This window comes from Apis dorsata, unplaced genomic scaffold (genome assembly GCF_000469605.1).
Source record: "Apis dorsata unplaced genomic scaffold, Apis dorsata 1.3 scaffold_67, whole genome shotgun sequence".
In the NCBI taxonomy this organism is placed as follows: domain Eukaryota; kingdom Metazoa; phylum Arthropoda; class Insecta; order Hymenoptera; family Apidae; genus Apis; species Apis dorsata.
Genome location: NW_006263365.1, coordinates 246,183 through 262,524, shown reverse-complemented (window position 1 = coordinate 262,524; position 16,342 = coordinate 246,183). Strand labels below are relative to the sequence as shown.

The window sequence follows — 16,342 nt, the reverse complement described above, 5'->3', positions numbered from 1 at the left end:
TATCGCCATCATATCTCGAAACGGTCGGTACGATTGAATCAACTCGATAAACAGAGTCGTTCGGTGGGCCACCCTCGATAGTTTTTCTTTAGTGGCAGACACAACCCACGTGGATGATGTTTCACGATGCAAACAGCTTTGTTTTCATCAACCGGAGTGTACCGGTGTTATGCAAACAACACGATAAAGCAGAAGGCGAACCGATTCCCTTTCTTTATTGGCCGGACGTGACCTTACCGACCGAGATTTTACCGAGACGAAAAATTAAGGTCGGTGACCAGAAGTATTCTGACCCTTGCCGATGGCTTCTTCGATCCAGACAGTGTCTGCAAAAAAATAGGATTCGTTGCGTGCTCTCTCTGTCGTTTTCTTTTGTAGAGAACTTTTTTTCCCCCCCCTCTCAACTCTTCTTTTTCTTTCCTTCTCGCTCTCTTTTTTTTTTACATTTTCTCTCTTTCTCTATCTTGTTCACTTTGTAGGTTATGTTTGACGAGTAAACGAAGAACGATCAAATACTGGGAAAGTAGTATATGGGTAGTGTACCGTGGGATAAAAGGGTTTTCAGATCGATGTGTAAGTGACTGGGGATTTCGAATGTACAACGCGCTTGAAATTGGGATTAAATTTTGAATTTATGTGTTTGACTATGGTCGATATAGCGATGGGTTTGAGTGAAGTTCTAGTCGGGGTTAATTATTTGATCGATTATTAAAGGTTTAACTAGATGGAATATGTCGATGATTTAGTTCGGATGATTGAATGGAAAATATAAATTGATCGAATTTAAAGAGATAGAATATGATGAAATTAAACGATTATTTTAAACAAATAAATTTTAATTTAAAAATTTATTTGAACAATATTATAAAAAATAATAGTTATTTGTTCTCTTCTATGCTTCTCAAATCTATCACTCTCGAGAAAAATAAATGGTGACAATTCCATCCATAACATCTGGATATTGATATGTATCTAATTTGAAACCTTGAAATTATATCTCGATCATTGAAGAATGTTAATCACGAAGATATATAATTTATTAAATATACTCTTCCGAATTAAATACTACTACATAATCTCATATTCGTAATGAGAATTGCAGGAAAAAAAACAACGTTTATTTCATCGTTCAATTCTCATCATATTAGCAGGTTTCACCACTTTAAATTACGAATAATTAACCCATAAGTTAATGCATAGTTAGTCCAATAACAATGAAGACACCTGGAGTAATCGAATTATACGACGCAATATGGAAACGTTTTAATTATCTCGAGAAAAATATGGAAGATCATTTCCGCTGGCATCTGTTGCAAGTTACAATCGCACGTTTTATTGACGTAATTGGCGAGAATTAAATACCACCTCCCCGTTAATTATCCTCATTGCACAATCTATATCCCCTCTTTTGTGGGGCGGCCATTCGATGATAGGTTCGCGTAAGTTAATTCTATTTCGAGAAATTATTTCGAATTACATAAACCAGCGGATCGTTTTGTTACAATAGGCTTGTATCAATGAACTCGTTTGTCGTATAAACACATAGTCATAACGTTTAATACCATCTTTCTTTGCGATGAATAGGTTAAAATTGGAAACTGGATGATTATTTTTAACTCTTTTCGTTCATATTGGGATTGGTTATGCATTTCTTGTGACATAATGCAGAATAACGAGATAATCAAATTGAGGCAATATGTAGCAAATAAATTTGTGCACGTTTTAGACTGAGATGCATTGCTCGACAGAGTATTTTTTATAAAAATTTTTCCAATTTTAGATTTATGTTGTAAATATTGACGTTGAATTCAACACGAGTGTCAATCCTATTTCAAAAAAGATTTCCTCTTTATTATTGGAAACACGATGAAACTGATACTGATTTTAAATTATAGATCTCTATAAATTGTAAAAAAATAGGAAGATTTCTGCGTTTACTATTCAAATTCAACCTGTTGAATCTGTCTCGTTCGAAGGAAAATTTATTCAGGCGAGAAATTTAAAAATTGTGCGAGATCTTTAATCTCTTATTTGAATATATATAATAATGAATTCAAAATATACAATTTTTTTTTTTTATTCAACATTTTGTGTATTATTTCTGCAATTCTATTAATATTGACTTCCTCTCATAATATACAATCATAAAAAACATCATAACGAGAGCTAATATTATCAAAACAAAATTTATCTTTCACTATGTATTATTATTCAAATTGTAGAAGTAGTATCTACAATTTTGTTTATTGTTCTCTATTACAAAAACCTCTACGCTTATCTAAACTCCAATTATTTAAATAATTTATTTTACCTCTTCAATTCGAATATCTCCCAATCTCATCTCCATATTACATGTTCCAATGTGCAATCGTTTTAATCATAAATTTAAAAAAACAAAAAATTATTCTCCAACCACAAAACTCGTCAAAAATTCATCATCTCTCGATTGATGCACAATCGAGCATCGAAAGATTAAGAGATCGAACATGATGATGAGGCCGTCCATCATCACGACCCTATCTATTCGACACTATTTACCTCGTTTATTTTGAGAAACAATTACCGGTCGGTTTTTCCTTTATCATCGGCGCTCGGGATGGCAACGTGATGTCTACACGTGTATCGATCCGGTTAATTATAAACCGCGGCCTTTTAGCGTCCGTTATTTTCGTGTAATTGCGACGCAGCATAGTGGCCGATCCTATCGAGGGGAAACATTGAATTAATTTTGTTGCGTTCGAGGTTATTCGCGGCTCGTGAAAGTGCGCGCCACGATCGGGTTGTGCAAGATGACCTGTCCATGCGGTTATCGATCGTCTCTAAATTGTGACACGTGTTGTAATTAGTTACAACCTTCGTCTCCTTTTTGCGGGTTGACTGACTTTTTTGGGTGAAACGCCGTGGACCGTGAAATGAAAAGTGGTTTAGATTTAGGATGTATATAATTCTTCTGCTTGTTTTCGAGACTTGAAGATTTTTTTTTTGTCCAAATCTTTAGGAAGAGATTTAACACTCGATTAATTCGTGGATTGGGGGACGAGAAGATTGTAATTCGAGAGGGAATCATTATTTCAAAATTTGAATCTTTTTTCTTTGCTGTGTAAAAATATCAATCGTCAATTTCGATAATAATCACTCAATATTCCAATCATTATAAATTAAACTTTTCTTAGTATCTTGTTCTCGGATAATTATTATTCATCATTCTATAAATCATTCTCAGATAACCCTACTTCATTGAACTAGGTTAAATTTGTATTGTACAAATATTCTATAACATGCTGGAATTATATTCCAATATTAAAAATACAAAATTATTAATATTGATTGGAGCTCTTCAAGATCATAAGAAGTCAAGAATGGGCTGAACTCATTCTTTGAGGTGATCAATCTCAAAGTTACCTTCCTTTATTCGCAGGTATGTCCTAGAGACAGGTATGCAAATTATCAACCACTTGGTAATTTCTTGTCGAGTCATGTCCATAACCGAGACCTTTTTTTAATGACTTTATGATGATATATTGCCGATCTATAAATTGGAGAACTTTCTTCAACCGTTTTAAAATTGTTAAATACTGCAAAATTCCAAGAATTATGGCATATAACTGTACCCCGTCGTTTGTCCTCACGTACAGCTCAAACAACCACACCTCCAAAGACATTATTCTTCCAGCCCGAGAATAATATTCTTTCAATCCTATTATCGTATCTCAAGTATCGAGACACTTTTATTCACGGAGAAACGTGTCTCTGCAATTGCGAGGACCGGTTGAAATTTTCATGGCCGCCTATTTAACGATATTGTTGCGCGTATATTCATAAAGCACGTATATACCGGCGAGCGCATTAAAATCGGCTCTCTGTTAGACAAGACGATCCGGTTAAAAATAAGAAACCAGTTCAACAGGTTTTCAAAACCGCCGTCGCGGTGAATTTCACGCCGGGGCGACAAAACGATTCGTTTCGATTCGGCCTTGTTGTTGTATCGATTGGTCGATGTTATTAATTAACGTTAATTAACATCGAGAGAGTGCGAGGAGAGTGCGAGGATAAATACTTTCCCCTATGTCTCTCCTCTTTTATGTTACTAACAAAATCGTTTTTCTGATTTCAGGTAATGGACATTAATCATCACACCTTGTGCAGAATTTACTCGAAAACATTCCTGGCTTTTGCTTTTTGCTATTGTTGAACCCTCGTAGAAACCCTCGCTTCAGGTAACGATAATCATTTAGATGCTTACTCCAAAAGGGATAATGGAATATATTGGCTTAAGAGAAAAAAGGGGGGGATTATAAGTTTAATGGATATTTGTATGCCGAAGAAAGATTCTTGAAGTGAGTATTATTTATAGTACAAATAATATTAATTTGAAATAATAAAATATTGCATGTTCATAGGTGTGATTTTTTGACATCTTGTTGAGTGTTAAAAAAAAATCTGTGGTACAATGAACAAGGCATATTTCAAATATCCATTAAAATTCTAAAATTATGATTATTATGCAATAATTTTTCTTCTATGATACTTCAAAAATAGAATAAACTGCCAATAAGTTCCATTAAATAACAGAAAACATTATAATAAGGTTTGTTGATAATATTTGTTATAATATTTATTTTATTTAAGCTTTAATTATTGTTAAAAGGTCTCATTGCTATATATAGATCTTTGATACTTCTGCCCTGTATACATCATTTTCCTCTTATTACTAAAAGTTATTAATAAAAGTAAAGTGAAATAATAGAGAAATTAAAAAAAAAAAAAGTATCAAAAATAAATTATAAAACTAAAAGTAACAACAAGCTGAAACGTTACAAATAAGAAAAGAATATAGAATAATAGAAGTAATACAAATCTAACCAAGTATTAAACCAAGAATATTTCGCAGATTTAAAAAAACCGTATCGAAAATAATAAAATAAAATCTTGAAAAATCGAGGCCAACTGAGAATAATTATAATGATAAAATGTATCATGAATATCGTACGATATAAAACAAGCTTAGAAAAACTCGACAAAAATAAGAATGGAACGAAGTGCAAAGGAACAACGAAGGAATATAATTTTCTCGGGTCTACCAGCTGTCTAGACATCGAGACCAATTTATTATACAGAGAAACACGAATATTCCACTCCGGACAGGACGCGTCGGGGGCTTATATAGCCTCGATGAAAAAGATATTCGACGGTAGACGGGTGGACGACCGATGTCACTGACCTTGCTTAACGATCGCCACTGTCTGTGGGGTTCACGTCGGGTTCGATCTCGAGAGGGGAGCCACGGGGACGCTAATGCTGTTACCCCTCGAATTTAGAGAGAGTGAGTTGATTCCACTTTGCCATATAACGCGTGGCCGGACAATTACCCTGCAGCTAATACATGGATACAAACGTGTTCGTTAATCTGTGAAATCACGATTCACCATGATGCCTTCAGTTCAGGAGTGAAAATGATGTTATTTCGTTGAAATTTCTTTCTTTTTTTTTTTTTCTATAATTTTTCTCTTTTAGTTTTTGTTCCATTGAATCTTGAAGGGTAACGATATCGATTTTTTTTTTTTTTTTTTTTTTTATTATTTTTCTTTTTTTATTTTTTTTCCATTGAATTTTGAAGGGGGAGGAAAACGGTTTTTTTTTTTTTTTTTTTTCTATAATCTTTCTCTTTTAGTTTTTGTTCCATTGAATCTTGAAGGGGAACGATTTCGATTTTTTTTTTTTTTTTTTTTCTATAATCTTTCTCTTTTAGTTTTTGTTCCATTGAATCTTGAAGGGGAACGATTTCGATTTTTTTTTTTTTTTTTTTTCTATAATCTTTCTCTTTTAGTTTTTGTTCCATTGAATCTTGAAAGGTATCGAGGATAATGTAATTTGTATTTTGTATTATCTTTGTTGTAAAATGAAAGTTTAGAATGGTGATGGAATATAGAGTTCTCGATGTCTAGGTAGATAATTGTTCTTTTTTATTTCAGTTTCTTTTTATTATTAGTAAAGTTTTAAGGTATAATGAGAATGAGATTAAGAATTCTTCTTAATTCTTCCTTGAAATTATATATAGCGTTGTAAGAAACACCATAAATCATATTTTTGTTCGAACCTTTTTCCTTTTTACTTTAAAATTTTTATTTCTCGAAATAGGGTTATGAGGTTCTTCTTTTATATCTTTATTAATATTTTCTTGCATTTTCAAGCCTGGGTGAAATAATCCCAAGGGATGGAATAAACTTTGAGTCGTTGGGAAAATATAGTTGTATTTAGAATAAAATTTAAAAAAGATTTATTAAGGGATTGAACAGATTTAAAGTAATAAGTAATTAAAATTGAATTTGAAATTTAATTTCAACTTTATTAATTTAATAATATTTTAACATTTGCAAGAGAACTTAATACAGATAATAATATCTATAGATAGATAAGAAATATATCGTTATAACGTTATTTTAAGAAAAAATTTATACACGATAACGCGAATAATCACTTAAACTCTCGATAATATGCAATTTATTGATATTTATTGTCACTTCATAAATTTAGATAAGTGATTTTGAACGAAAATTCCTTAAAAAAACGTTATCATTGATATTAACCATATCAGGGTTAAATTTCAATATCATTCTATTTAATACACAATTTGGAACGCGATTTTTGGGCATTCATCCAACGAGTTACTTATTCTATAGTCAGTTACGAAAATATAGCGTGGTCTTTAAGTCGTTTAGATGCCAAAATGCAACGGTTATCGAAATATCGATTTTTCAAAATACATAAGTCAAGAGCATAATAAGAAAAACTTGTATCCTCTTGCCATTTATCGACCTGTTAGTAGTTAGATTATTACTCTATATGACAATACAATTAAATATTAAATATAAGTCAAGATTAGAAAATTATTAAATAAAGCTAAGAAGGTATTTTGCAGCGCACAAGTTGAGAACCACTAGTTTATGCTGATGAATCTTGGATCGTTTAAGATCTGATAATGCCCCACGAAACTGTACAGGGGCGTTATGGGGGTTAAGTGCTGAAACTAATGTTAATGGTGCATGCATAACCTTACATAAAGACAGAGGAGATGTAATTTTAACATTTTACCTTGCATTTGACAGCTTTATTATGTTTTAAACTCTTGATTAAATTAATTTATAACTTTACAATTTCGGTAAGGAATAATGATTAAATAATTTAATTATTTTTTTAAAATTTCATTTTTTATTAAAATTTTTCTTTTATAAGGTTTTATTTTTTAATTTATGTATATAAGTTTTAATGCTTGTTATTTTATTTCTGTCATATAAGTTTAGGTAAAAAATTCATTGTCTCGTTTTATTATTCAAGGTTTGTTTTTTTTTAATTTGATATTAGTAGTGTACAAATCATTAATTTGTTGTTGTTTTATTGTCCATTTTATAAATATTGCACGTAAAGAAAATCTAATTACGAAATATCAGTATATTTTTTTAAACTCATTTTTCTCGTAATCGCTAAAAGAAAGCATAACGTGTGGATGAAAGTATTAATATGTTATCTTTATTTAAAATGCAGAAACTCGTTCTTTTTATTATCTCGCCACACATATAACACGCATAACACGACAGAAATTAACTTTCATAATTTATATCTTCATCGTTTATCTTCATTCATTCATAATTTATTTCGCGTTCTTCTATTCCCATCTTGTATTAAATTGTGCAATGAGTTTGCTGTTGCAATAATTAATTGAATTTTATTGGATATTCAAGTGGATCAATTGAAAGAAGAAAGAAAAAATTACTTTCCATTGCAACAACCGTATAAATCTTTTTATTATTCGCATTAAATTGTAAGTAGACACGGAATTATTATACTTCAATTATCTAATATTCTATAAATCGGTATTAACTTGAGGATTAATTTATTTTACAATCCGTGGTATGCAGTTTATAAATACAAACAAAATTATATATTCTAGTAACGTTGTACAATCCAACGTTGAACACTCCCCTCTTCAAATTGGATATTCTCCTCGCTATATTTCACACAAGAATATTTGTCAAAATTATACTTGGTTATTTAAAACCGACTTTCCAAGATCAATTTTTCATTCATGCGATATTTTCAACGCTACATGCACGTATATTTCCTTACTGATAATGATCTTAGCAGTGTTATAAATATCTATGAGGTCAAACAAGATTGCTAGTTTCGCCAACGTGGGACGCTTTAGTAACCCAACGTTGAAATTAACGTTCAGATTAAATATTCTACCTCACTGTTCCCTTCTTATGATTAATTATTATTAGCAACAATTTATTTGCCAATTATATCGAACATCAAAACGTGCGCAAATAATAATTTATATTATCTGTTATTAAATTAAGAAAAATAACAGGAATTTTATAGAAAAGAACTTTTAAAGAAAGTGGGTATATAAAAATATCTGGTTGGCACATGTTAGAAGAGAAATCCTAGAAGAGATCCATAGGGAAATCCGCGTGTTAATTTCCATCCGATTTGGCCCCTCCCTCGCTTGTTCTCGCGAATTTCACTGTTCCTCTTTCTTCACGGCCGTTTATTCTTGGCTACGTCACCCTGGAGAGGTATTCCAACCCCCCCTTTTTCAGCAGTGGTTCTTACCGTTATCGGCGGTGATCGTTCGAGGTAACCTCTTATCATCATTCACCGAATAACCCAGTGTCCTAGTTGCGATATCGATTTTACGACCACCTGAAACACTCCTCCTCGTTGCCCTGACTTCTTTTCCTTGTAACATTCACGCTCGAACAGAATGGTACTCGAGAATAAAACGTGTCCGAACTCGAGTAAAACGAGGTTCGAGGGGGTTGGATGTCTTTTTTTTTTTTTTCTGTCGAAGATTCGAAGATCCCTTGGCTTGCATAAGAACGGAAAAGGAAAGGATAATGTGATTTGGATAGCGATCCAAAGTTGAGAATCGAGAGGATTTAATTCTTTGCGTTTGAGAATTTTTAATATTCGACAAGGCAGTCGTTATTGTTACGATATGGTTGGTTATTCAATTGTTGATGTGTTTGGTAAAAGATTTCGAGATTAATATAGAAAGAAATTGAAAGAATTAAAAAACAATTCATTATTTCGTATTCGTATTTTTAGAGAATTCTGCAATTCTGTTGGTAGATCATTTGATTAAATATATATATATATATATATAGAAACGAAGTAAGAAAAAAGAACCGGTGGAAGAATGGTATGTAATCTATTAAAGTATCTAGTTTTATTTATTTTTATAGTACTATTTTAATCCTCTTTCTTTTTTTACTTTTCTTTTGTTCGAGGTTACAGGGGAACAGGATTAAAAATAGCAATGTATAAAAAGTTAGTTTAAAGTAAGTTTTTATGTTAAAAATTATCTTCAATTAAAACTTCAATAAACATTTAATATATTTTGCGCGGATTTTACGTGTCCTCTAAAAAATATATATATATATATAAAAAAAATAGTTTTAAATCTATCTTTTTACGAATATTTATTATTCTGCATTTCAATAGATAGAGAGAGATAATACAAAATTAAAATACAATTTTAAAAAAAAAATATTATCTATATTATTCGATTAAAAATTCAAAAGATATATATATATATTCAAATAACGAAACCAAAGCTTGACAAAAATTCTAGAAATAAAAAAAAATTATTTAATTGCCTTTCAATTTCAAAATTGCAAAATATGAATATCGAATCGCGTTTTAAATATTCCGTAAAGAAATAAAACGAGCGTTTTGTAATTTAAATGGAACGACCACCCACCATTGGATTATAAATCGATCGGATAATAAATGGCGCCGAAGAATAAATCCGTTAACAGTGGAGAGAGGCTACGTGTTGTACGTCACATTGCTAAACGAATGGATACGGCTGTGAGGTTGCCGCAGAGAGACCGCAGGATCGTTTGCATAGTCGGAATCCCGTGGACAAAGTAGTAAAGTCCAAAGTGTATTCCCGGTTAAGGAAGCACGATCCGGGGAGATGGAAAACAAGGCGCCATTGTTCCGTTGATACGGGGCATTTCGCTCGATGATGCACGGCAAAACGTCGAGCGACAAATCAGATTCTACTCGCGGCTAAATTTACCACCACTGGCATTAGGCTGTGTGCACAGGGCCTCTTTTTGCTACTCGTTCGAACGATTCGCGTATAATTGGAAAATTACCATGTACTTCACATTGATTAATTTTTTGAATTGGTAATTTTGGTAGATTTATTTCGTTACTTCAACAGGATTCTTCAGTCGATTTCGAATGATTTGCTTATTCTTTTTTTTTTTTTTCTTTCCTGAAATTGGTAAAATGATAACGATGATATTATGATTGAAGAAACGAGTTTATTTATTTTTTTTTTATTATTTTAATCTGTCGTTTATTTGTAGAAAGGGAGGAAAATGCAAATTCAACGAACTCAGTATCGCTGACTGCGTGTAATGGCTACTTAGAACAACCGCTGCACTTTTGCCTATTTCGATAAAAAAGAAAAGGAAACAGTTTTAATGGAAAGAAATAAAATAAGAACGCAAAGTAATGTTTATGGGAACGGTAATAATTATTTTAAACAATTACGTAAAGTAAGAAAATAAGTGGATAAGAAATCGAATAATATTAGGCATTCGACTTGCTTCTTCTTAATTCAATTACAAGAATAAGTGCGCATACACAGAAAAGAAATCTATATGAAGCCTTCACAAAGGGTGAAACGGGTACGCGGCACTGTGAACACGGTCTAATGGCCGCGGTTCGTCGCCCTTCGGCTCGTTCAATCCCCTGTCTGTCGTCTGGAAGAACTCTGACGACGAGGGTGCGCCTCGTCGCGAAGCAGAGGGTGAAACAGTAGGGATACCAGCCGAAACGTTCGTCCACCCACCCACCCATCCACCCACCCAACCCCTCCACCACGCTTACTACCAGACGAGCGGAGGGGGATGTTCGCTCGGGAGCTGGCCAGACTCGTGACGTCATGACTCGAGGCGACGTCATCACCGGTTCGACGTCACATCTGCGCACCGCCCACTCCAAGTGCTGGTGGCAATCCGTGACGTCATAAATGTTCGATCCGCGAGAGAATTTTTGTACCAACGGCGCGCGCCGTTTGATGTGAAATTCCTATGTGAAGTGGATAATGGATTTCGTGGGTGCAGAGATAATTGTTTCTTTGGGAACGATTTCTTATACGTGTCTGAATGACAAAAGAAAGGGATTAGGGATTGTTAGGAGTGAATGGCTTCTTTTGATATCGAGGATGATTTAGGTTCTTTTTTTTTTTTTTGGTTAAATTGTACTGCATTATCTTTTAAGATGTTTGATTTTTTTTTTTTTTTTTCAAGATTTCAGTATTCTTTTAAACAAAGAACTGTAGTATCGAAAAGTTTTTAATATTTGGTTGGTTTTTGGGACTGTTTTTACACATCAATTAGCTTCTTTAATCTGAAAAAAGTATTTATAAATCTCCGATACAAGGTAACTCGACGCGATCTAGCGATTTATTCGGTCTAGCTAAGGTTTCGTTTATAACATAGGTTAAATTAATTTCTTCTGATAAAAATTTTTCCAACGAAAATTTACTTTTGCATAGAATTCTAACGAACGTGATTTCATTTTCTAATTATATCTTTAATTTATCTATTTTCGATAATTTATTTTTTTTGAATTTCTCTTTTGATGTATGATTAATATTTAGAGGTGAAGTTTCTACGTTCTTCAAAATAATATTCCGTGTTTATCTTCGAAAATAGTTTGAATTGGAAATTGTTCAAAGTTGATTCAAGAAAAAAATGAGGAGAAAAAGAAGCATGAATTATTCTCGTTTAATGTATGTTATTTTTACAAATTTTTCATATCAAAGAAGAAAGTTAAGGAATGAAAATAAATTTTTGCAAATTTCCATTCACAAATTGATTTTGTGAAGAGATATTTTTATTTCCTAAAAATTATAGAGTGCAAATAATTCGGAATGAAATTATCGAGGCAGATTATCAATAGATTTTTTTTTTTTTTTCTATGCAAACTCGATGTCCAAAAATAACTACCACCCATACGAATTACTTATCGGTCGATTACGTTTCTGCGTGGCTTTGTAGAGGAGCTTTGTATCCTATTTAAATTCTTCACCCTAAATATCACACTTTATGCACGTTGAATATTCTTCTCGACAATTCTGGGTGATCGCTTAGCATAGAAACAAATGTTCGCTTGAATGAACTATAAATAAATTTTATCCGAAATTTCAATCTTTCGAATTTCCTCGCAAGAAAGGTATAACGTTCTATTTAGAAATGCAACGCCTCCATCTACAACGGAAGTACACAGGGTGTTGCACAATCGCTCTATATTAGAACAGTATTTCAAGCAACGCATAATTTAGAAATTATTCAGATACATTGCTCTCGTCCTACATCACGCTCCATAAATTTTAACTGCTTGTACGAAAAACATGTCTCGTAGAATTCAAAAGAATTAAAGAATTCAATTGATATACCAAAATAAAAAAATAAAATAATTAGCACGAAATTAAAAATGTAACGCCATCATCCAAACATCTCTCGCTATAAGTACTAGAATCAAATTCTAAAATTCTAATTTCATTTGCAATCGAAGCAAGGGAACAACGAAACGTTGTGCGACGCGTGAATGAAATTCCAGCGGAAGACACACGAGTTTCAAACCGGACCCGCGTGTTCGCAGGAGGAATGCATCGAACCTGCGCAATGCGGTTGTCACGGAAAACTAAGCAATCTTATGCAACGGAGCGCAATCCTAGAAACGATTTCCCCTCCTATGCGATATATATCGCGTTCCACACGTGCCGCCCGCGACACGCGTCCTTCGTATCCGCGGTTTCAACATGCAAAAATCCTGTCTGAAATGAAGCTGAGGCATGGATTCGTGCGCGAAGACGGTCGATAGAGTGGGTGAGGGTGGGTGGAATCTCTCCTCTGTGACCGAGTTGACACGTGGCCACGTGTAGGAATTCATCATCCCTCTATCGGTGTTGCGGAGGCACGATGGTGGCGGGGCAGTTAATATTTTATGGGTCGACGAGGCGCGCGTGGGATGCTCGTGGATGGTGGATAGATATGCGAAAGGATGAATAGTGTAGATAGGCTGTGGATCATGGGTGGAATTTTGTGGGGAGGGGTGGATTTAGAATTTTGGTTTAAAGCAAAAGTGGTCTTGGACTTTGTTGAACGAGGATATTCGCCTTTTCGATTCGATTTTTAGTGGAGTGGATGAAAGATGTGTTCTAAGGTGGTTAATGTGAGTAAGGATAGATTTTGTAGAGATGAGTTCTTGGATTTGGAAAATTTTTCCTCTTTTTTTGCTAGTTTTTCCTATGAGAGAGATATTTGTTTAAAAAATAAAAAATTACGATTGGTGCATCGTTATATCATTTTTTAAGATATTTGCATATTTGATGCGTTATAATTTTTGAAATTTTATTAGTGCGATAGTGCGAACGTCAAACAAATTAATGCACGTGATAAAATATTTTAAATATATGGAAGATATCAAGCGTTGTCTCTGACATGATTATTCATGTAGAATAAATATTTGGAACGTTGTACAATGTGTTTCATCGATCATAATCAAAAATAAAATATTTTCGTGATAGTATAAGCAAAGAATGAATTATTTTTTTTTTTTTTATAAATTAATAAATTTTAAATGTGAACATTTTTTTTCTTTCGTGCTATAGTTCAATATATTATAGCTAATATCACACGTGAAAAAAATTTTTTTTTTTCTAGAAATGATTAGTAAATTTCTCAAAAATATATTACATTATTTAACGTGAAATTTCATATCTCGAATTAATTAATTTTATAATTACGTGTTTTAATTTTCTATATGTATCTTTTCGAAATTATTAATTAATATTACCATGTATTTGCACGTGTAAACATTTGAAAATACGTAACTTCATCTTTGGAAATGTTATTCATTAAATTTTATTAATATACATTTACGTATAATATTACGTATATATTCTTGTTATTCTCACATATATTTGATTATTAAAATTATCCAGACGAATAAAGTATTGTATTAGCTTAAGCGATTGTATTTTATATAAATATCTTTATTTATCTGTATTTATTATCATTATCATGAATTTTCGATTGATTATTTTATTCGATCAAAATTTTTCCAAAAAGATTTTAAATTTTGTTTCATTTCTTTTTTTTTTTTTTTTTATTTTTTATTTTTAGCAAAGAAGACCTATTTAAAATTCAGTACTATTCTTGACATTCTTTGTTTGATTATTACGAACGATATACGTATCATAATAGTATCATAAATTCTGCGTCTAATAAAAGTAATTTTATGTAAATTAAGGTATGTAAATTAAGATAAGAATTAATCTTGATATCTTTTTATTTGCAAAGAATTTTATGATGCAAAGATCTTTAAAATGATTATTCAAAATGATTTTCTTGAACAAGGTTTTTTAACACGTTGAAAAATTTTGTTTTCTCTAGATTTTAAGAATATAAAAATTTTTCACTCAATATGAAAGATTTCATCGCCATTCAATCCCATTCATCAAACAAATTATTAATGAATTTTCTCTCCATAAATTGAATCACTCCTTTGTTCTCGAATTATATTTTTCAATTTCCTTTTTTTTTCTCCCTCTTAATAAATTTTCTGTGTTGTTCACTTTGAATGTTTTATTCAGATCAGCTACTCCTCGTCAAAGAATGGCTTTCCAGTGGAACATTTATTTTACTCATTTTTATCCTTTTTTCTCAAGATCCAAAAATAAAGTAAATTTAATGGAATCTTTTATAATAACAAGTTAACGAATAAATCATTTGAAAAACTTTTCATTCAATTTATCTAATATTCGTTTAAAATTTAATTGAAAATAGATCAATTGAAAATTTCTAATTTATCTAAAAAAGAGATAAAGCTCAATCAGATGGATTCTCTTAAATTAAATAAAAAACAATAATGGAACTTTCAATTTTCAGAAATTCATTTACAACTCAACATGAATCTCAAACAATTAAAAATCTTCAAATCGTAAAGACAAAATCTCCCAGTAAAAGAGCTTTGATCAATGAAAATTCAGAAGTTCTTTTAATAATTTTCCAACTGAGAAAACGAAATTCAATTTTCGAACGTGAAATATAATTGCAAAACACTATCAAAGATTTTACAAAAAATATAGAGATACAATTTCGAATCCTCTTACATATTATCTTGTTTTGTATTATTTAAAATCCTGAATATTAAAATATTATCGAGTGATTGGTTCCTGGACATCTTGCAACCTAGTTACAAACTTCGAGAAATTCTATTTAAACTTTCAACTTGTAAAGTTCCGCTTATTCTAAACTCAGAGAGTAAAATAATATCGTCGACATTTTATACAAAGGTTCTCGAACTTCAAACTTTACCAGTTTGAAATTGTTTTTGGCATAGAAAAAAAAGAGAGAAACGCCACCTTTGCCACACAATTTATTGATTCACGAGAAGAAACGACGTTAATCGTGTAAGAAATTATGGTGTGACTCTTGAACCGATGCCATCCTGCAATTTCTGCCACGGTACACTTGTTGAAATTTCAAGGCTATCCGAGCTTGCTCGGAATAGTGTTCGTTCTATCGAAGAGATGGCAATATGGTCCAGTGGATGTCGTCTGCCAATTTCTCGAAACTTGATCCCTTTCGACGCTGCCTTCATTGCAGGGAGAGATGACCAAACTTTTAACAACATGGCCGTCCAAGCTTCGACTTTATTATAATTTCGCCACGTGTAGCCATTGATGAAAGTTTTTTTTTTTCTTTACATCTATAAAAAGATTAACTTTTATTAAAAATTTGGTAATTTTTATTTGTTTTATATATTTGGAGGATGATGTATGTTTTTATTTTTCTTGAGGGGAAGATAATTAGACTGTGGATGTTCGTAATGATTGGAAAAAAATGGAGATTAAATGATAAATAGCTTCATTCTTCGAACATCGTAATGCGTACTTTGAATATTTTGTATTTTTTTACGTGTCGTGTCATCGTGCAAAAAGTTTTCTGTACGTTCGTTGCATAAATGATATATTACCAGGTTATTGCATATGAAATGATCGTTTTCACAAATGTACATTCGTATTATTTCTGTACAGAGATATGAATTATATTTTTCAGTGGAAAAATTGGAATTATAAATTGTCGCACAAACGGAATTGTTGCAAATGAAAAATGTCGTAAAAATTAGGGAGAAATTGTTATAATGAAAGTCTCTTTTAGATGTGACATCGTATGATGTAAGTAACTTTGTACGTGTAATGTGAAATTGAAGTTGAAATATTCTTTATCAAAATTTTCCCATTGTAACA

At 31.9% G+C, this 16,342-nt stretch overlaps 1 protein-coding gene across 4 annotated transcripts in view; it reads left to right on the top strand.

Moving 5' to 3' along the window:
• LOC102674330 (solute carrier organic anion transporter family member 5A1) overlaps nt 1-16,342 on the top strand; it is a 125,479-nt gene that overhangs the window by 78,936 nt on the left and 30,201 nt on the right. Inside the window, exon 17 of one of the 4 annotated variants that reach the window (XM_031515342.1) lies at nt 4,115-4,217. The exons of the other annotated variants lie outside the window; for them this stretch is intronic. The gene's annotated coding sequence lies outside the window, so the exon portion shown is untranslated. The remainder of the gene's footprint in view (nt 1-4,114; nt 4,218-16,342) is intronic. 4 annotated transcript variants of the gene reach the window in all.